The 21,159-nt window shown below is 37.6% G+C and overlaps 1 pseudogene; it reads right to left on the bottom strand.

Annotated features, from left to right (window-relative positions):
• Positions 1–12,270: 12,270 nt before the first annotated feature.
• Positions 12,271–12,371, bottom strand: LOC130468318 (uncharacterized; annotated as a pseudogene).
• Between the last annotated feature and the right edge of the window lie 8,788 nt (positions 12,372–21,159).

Genomic DNA, 21,159 nt, shown 5'->3' with positions numbered 1-21,159 from the left:
AGTGTGAGCAATGAAAGGTGTCATGAGATTTGGAAAGAAAGGGAAGTTAAGCCTTAAGTACATAGGCCCATATGAAATCTTAGAACGAATTGGAAAGGTAGCCTATAGACTAGCCTTGCCTATGGACTTGCATAGAGTACATAATGTGTTCCACATATCTCAGTTAAGGAAATATGTTCCGGATAAGTCGCATGTGTTGCAACCGGAGACCATAGAATTAGACCAAAGTTTAAGTTTCGAGGAAAGACCTGTCAAAATCCTGGATAGTAAAGTACGTAGTACACGTACTAAGGATGTGGAAATTGTCAAAGTATTGTGGTCTAATCAAGAATCTGAGGAAGCAACTTGGGAAGCCGAGGACAAAATGAGAAAGAAATATCCCGAGCTTTTTCCCGAGGTTAGTTGAGTTACGGGGTTGTAACTCGTGTCTTTTAAGGGGGGTAGAGTGCGGTAGAATTTCGCGCTTTTTACCTTGTTTTCCCCTATTTTATGCTCAATTTAGTTCTTTCTATTGAATTTGCACTTATTATTGTCCTGTTTAATCATGTAAAGAGTACAACAACTTAATTTTTTTTGCAAGTGAACGCATTAAAGTCTCATAAAGTCTCAAGTTTTGAGTTTGAATTTTGATTTCCTTGAGACGAAACTTATTTTAAGGAGGGTAGACTGTAATACCTCGTATTTTTATAATAATTATAAAATATATTTTATTATGTTTATAAAGCATTTTACGATTTTTAGAATTTACTTCACATTTAAATATTATTTTAATGTATTTTAATTAATTAGAATATTTATTATTTTAATTAATTACGAAACGAATTTAATTTTCGAGTCGGGAAATTTAATGGGTCGCAAGTAATTTTAAAGGTTTGGGTTTTAAATAAAAAGTCCAACTCGTTTTATAAATCGAGCCCAATCAAAAGAATTTAATTCTAAGCTTAGGGCTAGCCCAATCATTTAAATGCTAAGCCCAATGTCAAATTGCCAAGCCTAGCCCACTAGGGATATGAGAGCCTTATAAATAGGACTCTCCTCATTAATGAACCCCTTATTTTTTTCATTAAGCCTTTCCTCTCTTGCTTGCCCCTCACTCTTCCTCTCTCCTCTTTTGCTCGGCTCACCCGCACGCACAAGCACGAGCACTCGTGCCCTCGTGTGCCTTCATGCCCTAGTGCCTTCGTGCCCTCACCCTCGTGTGTTGCTACGTGCCCTCGCGCTCAGCGCTGCCCCTTGCTTGTCACTCACTCGCGCCCAATGCACACTCCCCCTCTCGCTCTCTCGTCCCTCTCGTGCACAGCACCCAGCGCCCAGCGCTGCTGTGCCCTCGCCCCTCGTCACGCGCGCCCAGCGCTGCTGTGCCTTCGTTCCTCCGTTCGCGCGCATACACGTCGAGTGTGTGTGTGTTCTTGTTCCGTTCGTTCAATTTTTTCGCCCAATCACATTAACTCGTGGTTGTTCCGCGCTATAGGCCGGATTAGTATAATTATCTTCTTCCTTACCTATTCTATTTTTAATTCCGTATTTTAAATTATATTATTATTATTGTTTTGAATAATTAAAATTCTGGGAATCGGTTGTGAACACCGTACTTTGAGGATTTATATGTTTTGATTCATGAGGCGTATTTTAATTATTAAAGCATGAATTTTTAGATTTGTTTATTTAAGAAAGGTTTGATTTTTATGATGTTAAATTGGTTTTATTGAGAATTTCAAGTTAGGATTTTAACCCAGACTTAATGGGTCAATTGATTAGCATAATTAGGTGATAAATTTAATTATGATAATCAATTATATTTTCAGATTTATATAAAGGCTTAAAGTGTTGATTTTTATTGATTTTAAGGGCGGAAAAAGTATGTTTTCATACTAGGGATTAGTTTTGCAAATTGAGGCGATTATTTTATTAAAGAACGATTGAATTTTAATTTTTAATAAGGTTTAATATTTTATAAAGTTGCTGGAAATTTAATGAACATGGAAATAATTAAAGTTTCATTATTTTGATGATAGGAGGTGATTCCTAAGTGAGTGCTCGTTTTGCAAAGTGACCCCTACGCTTAGGTATTCAAGGTACGTACAAGTCTAGGGCGACCACACCATTTGTCAAAGACATTACATGATTGTTGTTGATGTGAATTATATTATGTGGATTCATATTTGTTTTGGTGAACGATCATGTGGATTATTATATTGGAACTATTGAATTATTGGTTGAACAAGCATGTTGGGATTATTATGAGTATGGATTTCATTGTCAATCATGTTGTTCAATATTTATGCATGTATGGTTTGTTTCACATGCAAGGGATGAATTATTTATTGTTATGCTATTGTACGGGATGTCTAGCATACTTTTGAGCCAATTATTCGTATCACGTCGTACTATTTATTTTACCACATGTGAAGGGTTAGCTCACGTAAGCCACCGCACTTGTAGGGTTCAGTTGGGAATATTTTATATGAAATAAATTAGGATTTGTCGTGCAAGGGCATAACCCTCATGTTAATAGGCATGATGTTGAATCTCAATACGTGGTAGAAATTGGTAGAAATTTCACTACGTCTTGATTGATTGATCACAAGTCCTAAAGGATTAAAATGAATTGTTTTGGTTGTCGTTTATTAATTGTATGTATGTATGTATGTTCGTTGAGGGTCTCGAGTTCGCCTTTAATAAAATATTAATAAACGCAAAGTGCAACCAGAACAAGATTCAAAACTCAAGGAACGTATATACCTTGAGTATGAACAATGGGAGGGGGGACTTGCCGGAAAGATTGATCTCCTACTAATGATACAAGACGTTGTTTCATTTAAATTAGGCGCTGGAATTCCGTTGGTATGGCCCGACACTCGGTATAGTCCGTTATTTATTATTTATTATGGTGTTTGGTGGGCTCCCAACACCCTTCCTTTATGGAATATTCTTTTGGCCCGTTCGAAGCTTATTCTAATTAAATTGTGAGTCAAGAGCCGAGTCTTGTATTCATGATTACTTGTTATCTATTAAATGACTTTTGCATGTTGATTAGTACTTTAGCGAGTGATGTATGTTTATAGTTTTATTTCACTCTAGTCTTGTAAGTACTCAGCTTTTTGCTGACTACGTGCTTTGTGACTTTTGGTCATGGCCTTTGCCTTAATGACCCTATGATGATCCATCATTTGCACTTGCATTGTTGGGGAGTAGAATAATATAGCAGGTTGGTAGATCGAAGTACGATCGAAATCATGTGGCTTGGGATGATTGAGAGAGTTGCATGCTTTCGTACTTTAAAACTACTTTTATCTCCACTTTAATTATGTTTGGGTTTTGTTGAATTTTTAATACTTTGGTTTTTGGGCCGTTATGGTTCCAACTTGTAGGAGGCCTCGATAATTTATTATTTATGTTTTTTAAAAGTTAGTTGACATTAAATTCCGCTGTGTAATTCTGGTACTAGCCTTAACCGTTATCACGGTGGCGGTAATACTTTAGTAATTCCTTTATTTTAAGTTGGAAAATGGTTTTATAAAAGCAAGGAATTATTAGGGTGTTACATCGTATATTACTAATGGTCACTTAAATGACCCGTATAGGAAAAATATATAGTTCATGAAGCCGGAAGAATATATGCAATGGAGGCTGTCAATAGAAGTTGGCGTAGTTATAAATGCATATTTAAGAAGAATCATTTCTATGCATATGCCACTGATGAGTTAAGATGGGAGAATAAACCAAACACTATTTCAGTACCTCAGTTTCAAGGCCTCTTGAATTACTGGAAATGTGAAAAAATTGAGGTATTTAATGAATTTCCTTATATGTTCATGTAATAATGGGTCTTAGTAGTTGTAACTCATTGTTTTAATCTCATAGGAAGAAAGGAAGACAAACAGAGAAAATCGTTTGTTGTTAAACGATATGCACACGATGGGCCTTAAGGGGTTTGCAATTTTACGTCATGAATTGGTAACAACTTATTCTCATTTCTAGTAAATTTCTCATATTTTGGTGCTGCATATTAGAGGTTACTTATATATGTTATTGTTCTTTTTAATAGCAAGAGCAGGATCCGGATAAGCAAGAACCTTCTCAATCAAAGGTCTACAAAGAATCAAGGAAAAGAGTTCCAGGGAGAACATACCTTACCAACCCTGAGAAAACCGAAGAGAATATTTTAAGTTAACAAGTTGCATTTTAACATATTTACATAGTTTTGATAATATAGTAAGAGAATGACTTAATGTTCCATAAATAGGCAAAAATAGATGATTTAGAGTCCACCCAAGACGGAGAAGAAGGGAGAAACTCCAAAGACCTTATCTCTGAAGTGATACAAGGTCCCAAAAGCAAAAGCAAAAGCCGCGTACCACTTTACGGAAAAGGTTTGACAAAGAGTGACTTGAAGAAAAAGGAAAACAAAATTAGGATTCTTGATTCTGGAAGAGTTCTTGGAGAGTATGAAAACAGAGTTGGTGCAGCAACTTGCATCCCACGTCGTGTCTATGATTGTATCTCAACTTCAAGAAGCTAATCCCGAGATAAATAGAGTTATTCCTGATTTTGTGAGTCGGTCGATTCCAAAGGATGCATCTAGTGCGCCGCATGTCAGTGAGCAAAATGGGCAATCTGGTGGGACAAGTAGGACAATTAACCAGGTAAAATATTTGTTTTGGCACTATATTATGATGCATTGTCTCATTATTTAGCACTTCTTGATTTAGAAGAGAAATTACAGACTGTATATAGCAGTGTTTACTATTAGATGTATTGCATGTTGTAGAATCAGTTTAGGAGATGGAAACATTGTGTTTTGGTAGATTCTTTTTTACGAGGGAGTGGCAAAATAGGGTATTCAGCATGTCATTGAAATATAATATGGGAGAGAGTTTCAGAAGGTATATCTTAAGGGTGGGTGGATAAGTTGCAAGATCATAGTCTGGCGTTGAGAGCTTGTTTTACTTTCTTTGGGTTGTGAAGTGTGGTAGATTACCTGTAGGAAGAATTGTTGAATATTTTTTTTTGTGAAGTTGTTCAACAACACAATCAGGATGATAAAATTAAGTAGCCGGATGCTACATTATTACATTGAAATACCTAGATATAACAAGGGAAAACAAAGTCAGATGATACTCATTATATATAATTCCATATATAGGAAAGTCAGTAAAATTTTAGCAAGTTGTACTTGAGCTCCTGCTTGCATATCAGGAGAGCCTAACCGCCCACAAGAAAAGAACTGATGTAGATTATATTGACAGTTTTGGCATTTGACCTGGATAATAACAAAATACATCTAATTTTAGAGGAAATTATTTAGTAAAACCATAGCAGATTATATATTGGAGTGACTGCAAATGAGTAGTACCTACCTGAAGTTCATTCTCAGTAAAACTAAGAGAAAAACATCCGGAGTCTGCATCTTCAGCGGATTCTTGAGTAACAAGGAAGGTTCTGATCATGCGATTTCCTTTACAACTGCATTGGAAAATCTGAAGTGTGCAATTTGAGAATTTGGAGGTGACCTAACCTTGTTTCATTCATGCATTGTGATAAATCCAGCTATCTGTATGATTTTTTCTGTGTGAAAAGTTTGTAAATTTATGTTATTTCAATATTTTTCCATGTTTGTTGTCCCTTATCCTGCATTGTTTACTATCCTAGGAAATTTTGTCAGTTTAGTTGTGATTTTGTTACGCATTACTTTAGCTGCGGATTTTAATATTTTAAATTTGTCCGACAAGTGTGTTTGATATATGGAAGATCCCTGCTGATGAAACATAAGAGTGTGAGGGATTTCTTTGCTTTATGTCAGCTTCACCCTTATTATTACAATCTTGCTCCGTTTTTTGAGAATTATTATTCGTCTTTGATCTTCTAATTGCCCCACATTCAACACCTTTTGGGTTTAAACTTGTACCATCTTTAACTTGTGCCCATTCGTGATTTAAACTTGCAGTAGCATGGTGAGCTAAATGAAGAAGAAATGTAGATCTAGCAATGAGACGGTCCAGGATCTTGTTTGTTTTAGGTCATTTTGTGATTTCTAGTAACGTTGAATTTGTTTCTATGGATTTTAATTTTATGTACTTTTGTCATTAAAAACATTAAATTAATTAGTGATCAAATATTTTATAATGCAAGTGTCCTATGGGCACTAATATTGTATTACTCTTCAAGTCAATGAAAATCTTTTGTTATTGGCCTCCTTTCTTAAATTAGTATTATTATTATAATTATTATAATTATTTATTATTTATTATTATTTATTATTATTATTATTATTATTATTATTATTATTATTATTATTATTATTATTATTATTATTATTATTATTATTATTATTATTATTATTATTATTATTATGAACCGTTGCATTAGGTGCCCAAAAGGTTTTTTTTGACAAAAATTTACCGTCGCATTAGGGAAGAGGCGTTACATGATTTCATTAAGCCATTGTAGTTACCCGCCGCATTAGCTAAAATTACCCGTTGCATTAGCTAAATTAACCGTCGCATTACCTAAAGAACTAATGCGACACCCCATCTAAGATCCGTCGCATTACATGGAAACCTAATGCAACGGTATCAATTTACCGTTGCATTAGACCTAATGCAACGCCACCGGATGCAAGGGTCATTTGACGTCGCGTTAGGTCTAAAGCAACGGATTTTCATGCCCACATCAACGATTTAAGACGTTGCATCTGACTAGAAATGTAGTAGTGACACTAAATTTATTGTATACTGGGTATGATCGAGCAAGAACAATTAATAACTACTTCCTACGTTCCACAATAGATTCATCGTTTCTCATTTGCGCACTATTCATCAATAAAGTTTGACAATCATTTTTTCACTGTTGTGTAAGAAAAAACATAGCCAAGTGAGATCTTGTTAAATTCGTATTAATGCAAGGATTCCAAATATCAACTTTTGATAATTTTTACTTATACGCATTTAGAGATATTAATGTTCAAAGAAGCGTATTGGCATACGTGCAAATAGAAATTATGCATCCTTTGCGGAACTGTGGAATTATAAGTTAGAGTTGATGTAACTTTTTTCATATATAAAGTATGTGTGCATACAATCCGATTCATGCCAGCTCTGAAAGTTTCCTCAATCATATCCGACCTAATCCTACCTAATTCGACCTAGATGAATTAAATCCAGATGACTTGTTTGTCATCTCCAGTAAGAAGTTTGTCATCTCCAATAAGAAGTTGAGAACTAAGATGAGGGAACATAAAATACTCCAACGTGGCCTAGTGTAACCTTTTCCGACACAAATTGCTTTCAACAAAGGTTAGGACTTAGGAGTTAGGACTGTGGAGAGGTAAATAATACAAGTACGGAATGCAGTTGGAATACATGGGCTATTTTTGTTGCGTAAGTTGTTTATGGCCCTTGCAGAAGGTTGCAGAAGGCGAGAAGCCCTTCCCATCTTCTTCTATATTGAGAGATCCAACTACCATTATAAAATCCTCCATGAATTCGATTTTTACTCCTCTAACACATTATTTTGACTCTTAATATCTCAAATCGTGTGTAAGTAAAAAAAATTAAAATTAATATTTAGAAATATATATTCATATGAATCTAAATGACCCCACATGACTACAATTTTCTTACGTGTGAATCACAAAAAAAGGGGTCAAAGTCGTAGTGTGTATTAGTGTAAAAAACCAAATGTTGCGATATTTACGGAACAGAAGAAGTAAAAATATTACTTATTTTGACAAGATACATATTATTAGGTTCTCCGAATTTATTACTCCCTCCATTCCTAAATATGTGTCACTTATGGAGGAATGTGCAGTAATTAATAAAAATGAGAAGTGTGTAAGAAACGCAATGATTGAGAGTGTTTTTTGGGGGAAAGGATAAAGTAGATAATTTTTTATTGATAAAGTACAAATAAAAGTGGACGTGGGAATTGAAAAGTGGGAAAAGTACGTGTAGAATATGAAAGAAAAAGTAATCATGATTTTGGGAAAAGTAAAAAAAATGTATGGAAAAGTGTATGTTCAAAAATGGAAAGTGAACACATATAAGAGAACACAACTTTTGAAAAAGTGACTCATATTTAGGAACGGAGGGAGTAGGACATAACAACGTGCGTGAAGAATCGACCAAGAATGAAAAAAAATTACTATAATCAGTTGTAACTTGTGCATGGTATAAGGGTAATTTTTTTTCCCTTGGTTGAATGGCTTGTACCTAAACCTTTTTCAACCTCCCCTAATAAGCATTTTCCTCGACATGCTAGACATTTAGAAATCTACGAAAACAAATCGGCACATTTTTTGTTTTCTTTAGTTTTTTCCCGTTCATTTTACGTTCCTTATTAAACAACCTTACTATATACTTACTTCATTCACTCGATCATATTCATGCTTCTTTTACAAAAAATGTAATGGTAACAAGATCATATCCTTATATCTCTATATATACACTACCACAATTTCCGTGTTTTTGCTACGAGTTTTATGTTGATTTTTGACGCAAAAAGGCGTCCAAAAAGTACCCTCGACGCCTGGGATTAAGCGTCGAGAAAAAGTGATTCAAGAATTCTCGAAGTCTAAATTCGTCGAAAATCACGACGCCTTACTTCATCCTCAATCTTCTCAGGCGTCGAAAATCCGGACACTTTTATACGTAAAGAATGTTGTACCGAGCGTCGATAAATGTTAGATTACCCCCCCTTTCCAGAATGGTTGACGCTTTATGCATCCCTTATCTCGACGCTTTCAGGTGTCCAAATATTTTTATCAATTACGTTTTTGGCACCAAACTGCCCTGGTGGAATTTTTGTAAAATTTATTGTTGCGTTACAAAATTATTCGTAAGTCTTTTTTAACTTGTACAAAGCAAACATATAAGTAAAATTTATTTATAAATTTAAAATTAAAGCAACTTTTAAACTTGAATTTAGTATGAATATCTTCAATCATACTTTAAATTAACTTACAAGAAGTAGTTAAAATACATTATACATGCACATTACTAACCAAAATCCATACAGATAATACGTGCAAGTTACTAACCAAACTCCTATCCAAAGAATTCAAAACACCATCTTATATACAAATTGTAACTACTAATTAAACCCAAAAAAACTAAAGCCAAAAGAAACTAAATCCTAAAAATACTTAGTATATGAAGCTCGAGTGTCCAGTTTTCATTCTCCCAGTGCACCTTCATCACGTTGGACAATTTCAAAGAAAAATACAAAATGTAATAAGTACAAATTAAATATAATTACTCAAAATAAACAAATGTTTAGAGTAATTCTAGTTTAGAACAGTATTTCTCTAAAGCAATATTAATCAACATAGGGTGAACCAGTGAACCACTACAGTCAACATATTGTGACTTGGTGAGCAAGCTTCAAATGAGAAGAACGATTACTATGTCACAGACATTCAGAATAAAAAACATTAAAATAAATTATTGCAAGCATGAAATCATACCTGGACTCCAAAGATAATACTCTAGAAGTCTCCTCCAACAAATAGTGATGGATAAAGTTTATCTTCCGGATGAACCCTAGCTTTGTTTTTCAGATATATCAACATTTCCCTTATGAATTCCATATTTGAAAAAATAGCTCGAATTTCATGAAAACTCGCATTTGCCTCAGCCTTGGCTTCCCCAACATAGACATCTATACTCTTCTTTATTGAAAGCCAAAATCCACTATTAGGAAAATTTTCCAAGCCCAGGATCTGAACATTGCCAGCATCAAAGAGCATGGAAAAAACTTCTTATCAATTTGACGAATGATCACGGCAGAACTACATACATAATCTCGCCTTCCTTGGCCTGTTTCATCTCGGAATCTTGGACTAAGGACACCTATCAGCCCGAGGGTGCACGCGCCTTAAATTTTGTCCACTCGACACGTTCGCAATGTAGCACATCCACCAAAATCAAACCGCTTATCTCCTTGATGAGCGGCATTTATGTCGCTCTAGGCTAGGATTTTATAAAGTTTTATTATGCTTTTTTGTTAGTTTTATATAGTTTTGCTGTTCTTTTATTCCCCTTTTCCATCGTTGTGGTTTTCAGGTGATAATGTTGAAAATGATGGAAAAACAGCTGAGATTTGCTCGAGCAGGTGCCGTGCGATCGCACGGACATTTTGTGCGCTCGCACGAGTCTACAGAGTTGGCTCCAAAAGTCAAGGCAGTGTGTGCGCTCGTGCCTCAAATTCGTGTGCTCGCACAAATCCGAAAAATCGATGCAGGAACTATGAGTGATTTTGTGCGATCGCACCGTAGAGGAGCCCGCTCGCACGGAATTTCGGTGGGCTCGCACTAAATTCCTGTGCGAGCACACAAGGATTTTCTAAGATTTAGCCAAGTTACAGCCGTGCGATCGCACGGTTGTTGAGCACGATCGCACGGCACGAAGGTGAAGAATCGTCGCAGGGCCCGTTCGCATTGATGCACAGCACGATCGCACCGATGCGATCGCACCTGGGTCTGCACGTTCGCACGGCTGCGCGGGATTCAGTTTTCGAGTTTAAAACTCTTATTTTTGGGGTTTAGTATAAATAGGATTTTTGATTATTTTCATTTGACGCCTTCATATTTTACATTTCATATTTTTACACTTTCAATTCTAGAGGTTTTGTGATTTTGTTCTTCAATCTAGATAGAGAAACTCTTTAATTCCAAGCATCAATTCAGTAATTTTCTTCAACTCTTCTCTTCTTTATGCAATTGAATTCTTAGTTCTTTAATTCTTTCACTTGCTTAGTTGATATATTGTTTTGCAATTCCTCAATACCTTGAGTTCTTGATTTCAAATTTGCTTGTTACTTTGATTTTCAGTTTTTGATTTGATTGTGCAATTGAGTTTCCTATTCTCTACTTCTCCTCCTTTAATTTCATGATAGCTAGTTTTGAACTAATGGATAGCTTGATTGTTAGGATGATTAGTGAGTAGTTTTAGGTTAGGGAAAGGGGAGAAACTAGGGGATGAATTAGGGGAAATAGATTATTGATTGTTGGTTGATTCATGTGATTAAATAAGATTTGATGATAGGAAATCCATGCTAGTTGAGTGGTAGTTGCAAATGCTATTCGATTAGATTTCCGTGGAACCATAGGATAGGTTTGGAAAGACATTGTGGAACTATCTTGTGTTGATCAAATGGCGGTACCTATTATATGCTAGTTAGTTTAGTCTAGGATTAGGCGAAAGCTCTTCCGTGGATTAGACGCTTAGCGTTCCCTATCCGAGAGGTGGCGGGTTCGTCTTTAGATGCCGTTTGCCTAATCACCATTTCGTTGCATGATCACCATTGCTAAATAGTTGAATTGATTTCCCCCGGTTTCCCTAGGCTATCCCCGACTCCCTAGCATTTCCCTTTCTTGATTCAATTTTACATAGTTCTTTATTTGTTTTTAGACTCTTAAAAGTGACAATTCAAAACAAATCCTTGATCGAACTAGATTGACTTCCAACTCAATAATTCACCATTTCTTTGGGACGATCCCTTTGCTTACCACTGGCCGGTAGTTGAAGTGGTTTTATAAATATTGTTCACATAGGTGGTTTTCTATCAACGACGGAAAACACGCTTATCAAAATGGCGCCGTTGTCGGGGAACGGTCGTTTTTATTGAGTTTAGTTGAGACTAGTTCATTAATTGAAAATACAAAAATATTCCATTCTTGCTTTAGTTTTTCCTTTGCATTGCTCACGGTTTTCTTGAGTGTTTATGCTTGATAGGGGACGTGCTCGTCAAAGGATCCTCCATCATGTTGACCTTGAATTGGAAAGGACTTTAAGGAGACTTAGGCGTGCTCGTTCTAGCTCGTCAAATCATAATAGGTTTGAGGCTTTGAGTGTTGACACGGAACAAGAAGTGAGTGAGCAAGCTAGTGAGAACATGGCTCTTCCGGTTAAGAACTTGGGAATACCGTGAGCATTTGAGGCTACGTGTGGGATTCAAGCACCAACAACATGTGCTAATAATTTTGAGATCAAGCCCGCCTTGATCAATTTGGTGCAAAGTTATCCCTTTTGTGGGAAAAGCAATGAGTCGCCTCACGAGCATCTCAAGCAGTTTGAACACTATTGTGACACAATAAAACACAACGGTGTGACCTCGGATTATGTGAGGTTGACTTTGTTCCGCTTCTCTTTGCTTGGGCGTGCTAGTGATTGGCTTGACAAGGAGGTCAAGCCCAACTCACTTCGCACATGGAACGAAGTAACTATTGCCTTCTTGAACAAGTTCTATTCTCATGGGAAGACGGCGGAGTTTCGCCACAAGATGCAATCATTTGAGCAAGGCCGTGATGAATCGCTTTTCGAGGCTTGGGACCGATTCAAGGAGTACCAAAGGGAATGCCCTCATCATGGGATTCCCAAGTGGTTGTTGCTACAAACGTTTTACCTAGGATTGAGTCCAAGCTCGAAAACAAGTTTGGATGCGGGCGCGGGAGGCCCCATCATGAACAAAACGGAAGATCAAATTGAGGAGATAATTGAAGATGTAGTTCAAAACTACCAATCTTGGCATGTAGGTGCAAGAAGTTATGATGGGAAAAGTAGGATTGAGGATGGAAAGGGTTCGGTGTTCGCCATAGAGCAAGCACGGATGATAGAGAAGCTTAGCTCGAGATTAGAGAAGCTTGAGAATACACCATTTGCGGGAAGTGCAGCAAGCAAGCCACCATCTCCGTCCACAATTCCATCTCCTTCGGCCATTCTTCTCAATAAGGGGAAGGGCAAGGTTAGTTCTTATGGCTCAATGCCTCCGGGCACATTCTTTTGTGAAAATTGCCAAGACTATAATCATTCCCCCGATGCATGCCCTTTAGTTCATAACTTGTCATTTGTGGATTATGGCCCTTCGTATGAAGGAGATTTTGATGTAGAGTATGCTAATGCCATCAATGAGAGGTCTAGGAATGATAACCCTAACAATCCTAATTTTGCTAGGCAACCTAGAGGGCCCTCCATGTATGGTCCCCACCAAGGCTATGGCCAAGGAGGAAGTGGGTATGATAACCAAGGCCGAGGTGGCTATAGAGCACCAGGCTATCAAAGCCAAGAGCCCTACGGTGAATCTCAAGGTTTTGGCAATCAAGGCCAATACAACCAAGGGGGTTATAATCCCAACCATCAAGGTGGAGGGGGTTATAACTACTCTTATGGGCAATTTAGGGGTGCCTCAAGTGGGGGTTATCCTTTGAACTCGGGAGTTCCTTATGGTGCATCTCATTTGCCACCTCCCGGATTCAATGGACCGAGGACCTTTGGCAACCAATATCAATCCAACCCAAGTGGTTATGGCGTTGCACCTCCACCACTCCCGCATCTCAAGTCGAATCTTGAGGCTCTCATGGAGTCGTTTGTGGGGGCGCAAGTCAAGAAGAACATTGAGTTTGAGGATGGATTCAAACAATCCAACACTCAATTGAAGGTGATTGGAAACCAATTAGCTCAACTTGCTAGTACCGTTAGGGAACATCATGCGCTTACCATTCTTCCACCCAAAAGTCATGTGAAACTAACCAACCAGACAATTAGTGTAAGGTTAACAATATTTTTCAAAATTTAAAAAATGCTTCAAAAAGTTAAAATAAATAAATAAAGCTACGATTCGGAATAAAGTTTCGTAGCCAGGGTCAAAGAGCTAGAATAAACTAGCGCTACCCTAGGCAGCGCTAGAATTTTCCAGCGCGCATCTAAGGACCGCCAGAAATTTCTAAAGCCTACAACTAGGAAATAAATAAGCCAATATGGCCAGCGCCATAAACTAAACCACGCTGACTATGCAAGCGCCAGAATTTCAGGCGCTCTGCTACTGTGCGCTACATTATTACAGCGCGCACCTGCTTATTCCTCGCACTGTATTCCGTAAATTAAAGTTTTAAAAGTTGAGAGTCAAACCTTTGTGCAACTAATTCAAAAGACCAAAATACGCATTTTCCTTAAGCGTTACGTAGGTCTGGCTGAAAATACCCATTTTGAAACGCATATTCAAATTAGCGTCGAAGGTATTCTCACGGAATTGAGCCTAAAGTCAAAATAACTAATCCGAATTAGCTTTTACCAATCAAACCCAAAGGCCAATACGCGTGAATTGTATCCTTCGCGTCAGAATGCTGAACGTTTGAGTGCCTGAACGCTCACACGAAGGGACCAGATTAATGAAATTCGAGCTACAGAAAAATTAACTAAAAAAGGCCAACTGCACAAACGAATCATGAAAAGAGCCTGCAAGCGCTGGAAAATAGCAGCGCATCATAGGCCTGTGCAAGAAATATTTCAACGCTGCACATCCCGACGCTGAAAATTTCTGGCGCTCACTGGTTCAATCCTCGACGACTTTCACGTACTCTTAGCTTAAAATAAACAACGATTCGTAAAGTAGTTATTAGTCCTCTAATGACATTAATGTCCGGCATAATACTGTTCATGCTAAAGTAACCTTTGACGTTCACTAGAAGCAAGGATTTCTAAAAAGGGAAAAGAGTTTGTTTTCAAAAAAAAATCAGTTAAATCTATACCAAATTGCTCGTTATAATCGCTTAATAATGTTCGAGGCAAATGACGAGTCAAGTCGAGTAAATAAACCCTAGCCGAGTCTGTCACCATTTATGTGAGTGTTCCCTTGAGTCCACCATTCACCTAGTCTAAACTAAAATTGTTTCTTAAGAGTCTAAACCAAGTTAAAGTCTACCGTTAGAGTCATCATCCACCTAGAATTACATCCTAGAAAGTCTTCACACACTTAAAGTCATTCCCCTAGAGCCCACTTACACCTAGGATAGTTTCCTTAATTCTCATCCCGTAACTTAAGTCCAACCCGTATAGCCAAAAGTAAAAACACTAAAACGGTCATAAAAACAGTTTTACAAAGAATTGTGAGGCCCATAACTTTATCAATCTGTAGGTCTAACCTTAGGCCATCTCCCAGAGTCGGTTTCAGCCCAAAATAGTTGGCAGATTAAATGTTATAGCTGCTGCAGTCCAACAGTTTCATTAAAATCCGTTTTTGTGTTGTGAGTCAAACCCATGTCCAACCTTTGAGTCTGAGTCGTCCGAAATAGCGTGCTAACTTATTCCAAATAATCAGTACGTTTGTTATAGATGACATTCACCATCTAAAAGGATCATCAAGTCAGTCCATACCTCGAAATTGATAAATTAACACTCTTAATTTATAAGCGATTATTACATTCCGTTGAAATCACCTAGATCTTAAAGTATAGACCATGAGAGCACTAACTCTTATTTGATTAATAGATACATAATTATTGCCCAAAATACAAGTTTGACATTTACTCAATTTGTCATTTTGATTAAATTTCGAGACGATCATGACAATCTAATTTCTAATCGTCCAGATTTTAGAGCAACTTATTTCTCGAGTCTAATATTTAATCAAGAACTAGGTGATCATATCCAACTTTTCAAAATCAGTTCTACTTTCTTTCTAGTTTTCAAAAATAATTCATTAATTCTTCTATAAGGGTCCTAAATAATTCGAGAATAATTCAAGGAACAGTCGCTCAGCAACATAAGCTCTAATATTCAGGAAAGTCTTCATCAAATCCGCACTCCTATAATTTCCAGTCCAAATATGAGTAGCCTTCAAGAGCAAATCCATCTAATAAAGATTACTCTTGTAGAACTTAATTCTCGCCTCATCGCCTTAGAAGAAAAACACAAGCAAGTTTGTCAATTTGAGCACGGTCCAAGTGATCATCTCGATTGCCTAATCCACCGAATAGGTTACAACCCTTCGGAGCACCCTACTCTTGAGACAATTGACCATCAAAGGATAAAAGAACTAACCTCTTTAATGAGACTGAGTTCCCTCATCAAAAAACGGAAGACATATATGAACTTGCTTGTTGACCGAAAAAGGTTAAACGATGGATTAAAGACAGAAAATTCACTCCTCTAGGAGAGTCGCATACCGAAATGTTTGCCAAGCTCACAACTCGAGGAATACTGTGTCCAATAGGTCCCACCCCGGACCCTCATGGTAAAGGCAAGTATTGGGACCCTAACTCATATTGTGAGTATCATCAGGGAAAAGGCCATCTTATCCAACAATGTTGGCACCTAAAGAATGCAATACAAGATCTAGTTGAGGACGGGGTCTTGACCCTTCCCATGTAAGATATGAAGTTAAGAGCATTACACTCCAATTTAGATCAAACACTCACCTTTAGTGTTTTAAACCTTAATTAAATTCTCATAGCATTTCTATAGTACCAAACAACATTTGGGACAATTATGGCATACTCACCCTCTACCATTTCGAATATTCCACCACCAGAATGTTCAGAAGGACAGACTCATAAAACTGGACTAGAAACGAGAAGCTACAAGCTAGACTGCTGGCTGACACTGAAGACAAAAGATTATCCAAAGCTCGAAGATGCAGACTCAAATATCAAAAATCTCAGACTTAGAATATAGCACTACAAACTGATTCTATGTCGTTATCCCTTCCATTTTCGTTCCTAAAATAGAATAAGAGGCTAAATTGCTGTCAAGTCTTCTTATCGTTTACTTTTATCCAAAGATCAATAAAGTTTCTCTTTAAAGTACATCCCTGATTGTCTTACCATAACAGTTTTAAAAGCAATGAACAAACAAAAAAGGAAAATTATTCGATGCAGGAAACAAATGGAATTTTTTTTTCTGCACTTTACATAAAAGAGTTCGCAATTAGTCACTCACTTGGGCCCAACATAGCCCATTAACTTCGAAAATAAAAGACCATCTCAGGACCAACAACTAGGGGCTCATTTAGTCCACCTTAACAATTTCTGAAAGATATAATACACAAACACAAAAGGCAACTTGCAACCTTTAAAAATGTCCTTTCCCTTGACCATGACACGACAATTCACTTTATTGTTAACCATATTGAACCTAGTATGAAGGAGCCTTTTTCATTCAACCCACACTAATCTGAACCTAGGGATGGGAGTACATTATGACAATAATAAGGAACTAATCAAGTATAAAAGGGCTACACATCAAGGACCATTCTGAAAAGAAAGAATCCAAGAATGTTGTGAAGTAACCAGTCAAGTCAAAAGTCCTTCAATTAAAATGTGGCAGATCAACAACGATGAAGTTCTACCCCAAGACCAAACAAGGCTAAACATTAAGTACAGTTGTCAATTTAACTAAGGGTATAATGGGGAATTTTTTAGCCTTTTTTCCACCTGAAACTTAACCAGGTTACAACCCCTGAAAAGCCCTCCTTGAGGTGAAGTAATAAACATAAGTCTTTCTTAAATCGCAAATGAAAAAAAAAATCCCCACCCGGGAATACCTGAAAACCGAGCACCAATTACTCCGGCAGTAAGAAGTTAATCAACTTTGCAAATTAACTAGAAAAAAAACGTGAAAATAAATCGAATCCTGTGAAAACCGCGCGTACCAACCGCCTGGCGCTAGAAAATTATAGCGCGTGCAAGATGTGCGCTGGATTTTTCCAACACTTGTGCTTAAGTGTTCGTAATTTTCCTGCACTCTTACAAAAAAATCCGAACACTTGGGGGGTACATCTGGGCACAATCCAATTATTTTATGCAATTTATCACAAATCAAAGTGAATTTATAATAAAAAGAATGACTCAGAATAAAAAACCAGAACTACGTAACGCCTGATTCCAACCTGGATACGTACCACTAAAGGCGCGACCACTTTAGTCCAAATTCATTATGGACGTCTATTCTGAACAAAATGAACTCATCCCACTCCGGCTAAAAGTGACTAAAACATGGATCCATAACATTCAAATCAAGTCATTATATGCAAATGTGCTAAAAGTCAGGCTAATTAGGCACAAGATTATGTTATCAACCTAATTACTTTACAGAAAATAGAAGCAACTCACCTCTTTGGGCACAACTTCCAAAAGGAAGAATTAACTTCCTTAAATAACTTGTTTCCTACTATTAGAATACATAAATAATTTTCTTAAATAAAAGACGCATCTACGTCTTCTTAAACATTGCCCAAAAACTAAGTAAGACAATCAGGCATTCTTTATGAGGAGCAAAGGGTAGCACTTATTATCCTTACCATCCCTTGACATCTCTTCATGCTAGAATGCCTTTCACCTTCTTGAACTTTGAGCATCTAAAACTTCATCCTAAATCGAGAAACCTATAGCTAATCAGCAAGTACTACAGCCAACAGCCCAAGTGAAAGCTTCCGAATCCGATACAATAAAAAGATATGGTTGACATCAGATTTATACCAAACAATACGACCGCAATGTCATGCAACCTCAATGTCAAATGACTTCCTTGAAAATTAATGTTCTTAATATGCATTTAAATATGGACTTTACTTCATCTTTTATGTTTTCAAAAAAGAAGCAAACTTGGATATGAACTCTATCTTAGTCAGTTCGTTCATTTCCTTGTTAAGCAATCGAGTCTGGACGCACATTCCCATGTCTAATTCAAAAGAGGCAAAAACATTGCTCTGCTTTATACAGGGGGGCTAGCTTAGCCAACACGTCCAGCCTCTTCCTTAACAACTGGTCGAACATTCAAGACTTTCCCATTACGAATAATTTGGAATTAAATCCGCAGGTTTTAACTAATATCTTTCTACAGACTTAAAACCATTAAAGCTGCAAAAATACTTTGTTGATCCTAAACCTAAATCATGTGTGCTGTCATTTTATGTCTGTTTCTTCTAGTACAGGTTGGAGCCTCACTTTGGCTAAAAAGAGTCAATCGAGCCTTTTTCCGGACAGACTTCAAATTATTGGCCACCTTGACCATGGCTCTGTCGCCTAATACGACACGTACAAAGAAAAACAACAAGTAGAAATTACTACTCGTTCCTTGGACATACCTTGCATTAATGAAAGTATGTTTCAAGCTACTCAGGAACTTGATGGCCAGACGATTTCTGTTCATCCTGGACATCACAAACATGTAAATATATGCCAAGCATCAATGCACATAGCCAATCCCGTAACTATGTTTGGGGCTTGAAGAAAGCACCTCAAAACTGCTCTGAATGTCGATTTTATCGCAAAAATGCTACACATATGTCATAGGGAGAAAATCCTAGTGTTCAGTTGCATAAAATGAACCTTAATTTGCAAATCCCTCATCGCAGCTCTAAGCAAGGTTAACTACTTAAAACTTGAAAATTGCTCCAAACTAATGGGGCACCGGCGGAACGTCCTTTCCGTAAACCCCAAGTGTTGGGGAATACAGTTAAACATAATAACAATTCTACGAACACGAACTTAGAACTCCACTTGTCGTTCCTCTACTTGGTTCACCGACACGACCAGATCCGTCTTGATTATCGTAGCTTAGACAATCGATCAAGATACTTTGCTTTTGGGAAGAACAATTCTTATGGAGGCATAGAGAGTTTAGGGTTTCTCTTGCCTTAGGTTAGAATCTGATTTTTTGCATTAGGTTAGGGAAAACATGTGTGTGGAATAACATTATAACCCTTAGGTTATAATACTAACCGGCCAAGGCCAGCATCATCCGCACAAGCCCACACGCGCACAGCCACACAGGCGTTGGGCCTTGGGCCGCGCTGTGTGCGCTGCTGCTGCTGTTCCTCGCGTGCGCGCGCGCCCAGCCAAGGCATGGGCCTAGCGCGCTGGCTCATTGGGCTGGCAGCGTTGCCTCCTCGTATCCGCGATTAATATATTTTCGATATATTATTTATCGTTTCGTATACGACGAATCACCGGCGTACGATACGATTAATTCGTTTCGCCTAGCTTACTGTGAGGGGGTCGAAAAAGCACGAGGCTAATGCGTGACCTTGTCCCTCCTGGGTGTGATGTTTCTTTTTGTCAAATCAAGTGTAATTGGATTTCCTGTGAGTTTTCACCCAATTGACTAGTAATATAGGAGTCGCCATTCAGTTTTTAACGACAATGAGAAAAACTGACAAAACCCGGTTATCGTGACATAAAGGGAGTGCAATTATGTTTAACCACGACGGCCATAGGTTCCCTTGTGATCCCTGGTGTGGGGATCTCTCAACATACACCCGCAAGGTAGAGATTGAGGGTTCGGGGGACTGTAACTACCGAGAGGAGTACTCGCTCATCGATAACTCCAGAGGCAGGATATCCTTACTAGCTCAGCATAAATAATTGAAGGGACATGCGTTAACTATTAAACTAATCTGAGTTGGTTTTAACAATATGCAACATATAGTATTAGATCGAACGCGATTATCTGATTTAGATTGTTTTAAGGGACCTAGCATGATAATCCAATTTCCCAACATATTATCTTTATTAGGCGTGATAGAACAATCAGATTTAATTAGTTTAACAGTTCATAAACGGGCGAGGAAAGCAATTAAACCATGGAAAAGGGACACATTACGACGCACCCTTGAGAGGTGCGTCACGGTTCTCAGAAAACTAACCACTTTGACTTTGCTATTTCTCCTTTTATTTAACGAATCTCAAATTATGGGACGGGATACGTTCTGTTCGATTTATGGATCTATTGCGACAGAACGCGTGATCAGTTTTGCAGCGTGAGGCTTAGGCTTAGGGGATTAGAGTTAATACTCAGAATAATAATCGTGTCCTTTTTTTCACGTCGAACTTGGGCTATATTTATAGAAAAGAGTTCGTGGAAAGATAGAATTGTAGAGCTCTAATCCACGAGGAATTAGGAAAGAATACGTCCCAGGTAATTTCACCGCCCAGGCCTGGGCGCCGAAGATTTCGGCGCCTAGGGCCAGACGTTGAAAAATATGATCTGGGCTGTTTTCTTAGTCAGATTCGGATTCCTATAATCCGGAGTGTTTGAGACTTAATCGAGTCTTTTAGTGCGTATTAACCTTGTGACGGAATGCGTCTGGGCCCGTTACGAACTCTAGGCTCGTTAGGATTTTAATTAATACGTGACTCTTATTTTCGAATCATATTAGGAATAGGATTCTCTCGTAATCTCTATCTCATTTAGGATTTATGTTGGAGTGCAACACCTAATTCTGACAGGTTTCTATCTTTTATGACTTGCCACTTTTAACAACTACCCATTACGGTAGTTACTATTTTTAGCAGGTTTCCATAAATAGCAGGTTTCTATAAATAGCAGGTTTCGAGTGAAATGAAAAGGGGTGATCGAGATTCGTTATTTTATAGGAGATGCGTTG

Source organism: Spinacia oleracea, chromosome 2 (genome assembly GCF_020520425.1).
Source record: "Spinacia oleracea cultivar Varoflay chromosome 2, BTI_SOV_V1, whole genome shotgun sequence".
Classification (NCBI taxonomy): domain Eukaryota; kingdom Viridiplantae; phylum Streptophyta; class Magnoliopsida; order Caryophyllales; family Amaranthaceae; genus Spinacia; species Spinacia oleracea.
The sequence above is the reverse complement of the archived record's forward strand: the minus strand, read 5'-3'. Positions and strand labels throughout refer to the sequence as shown.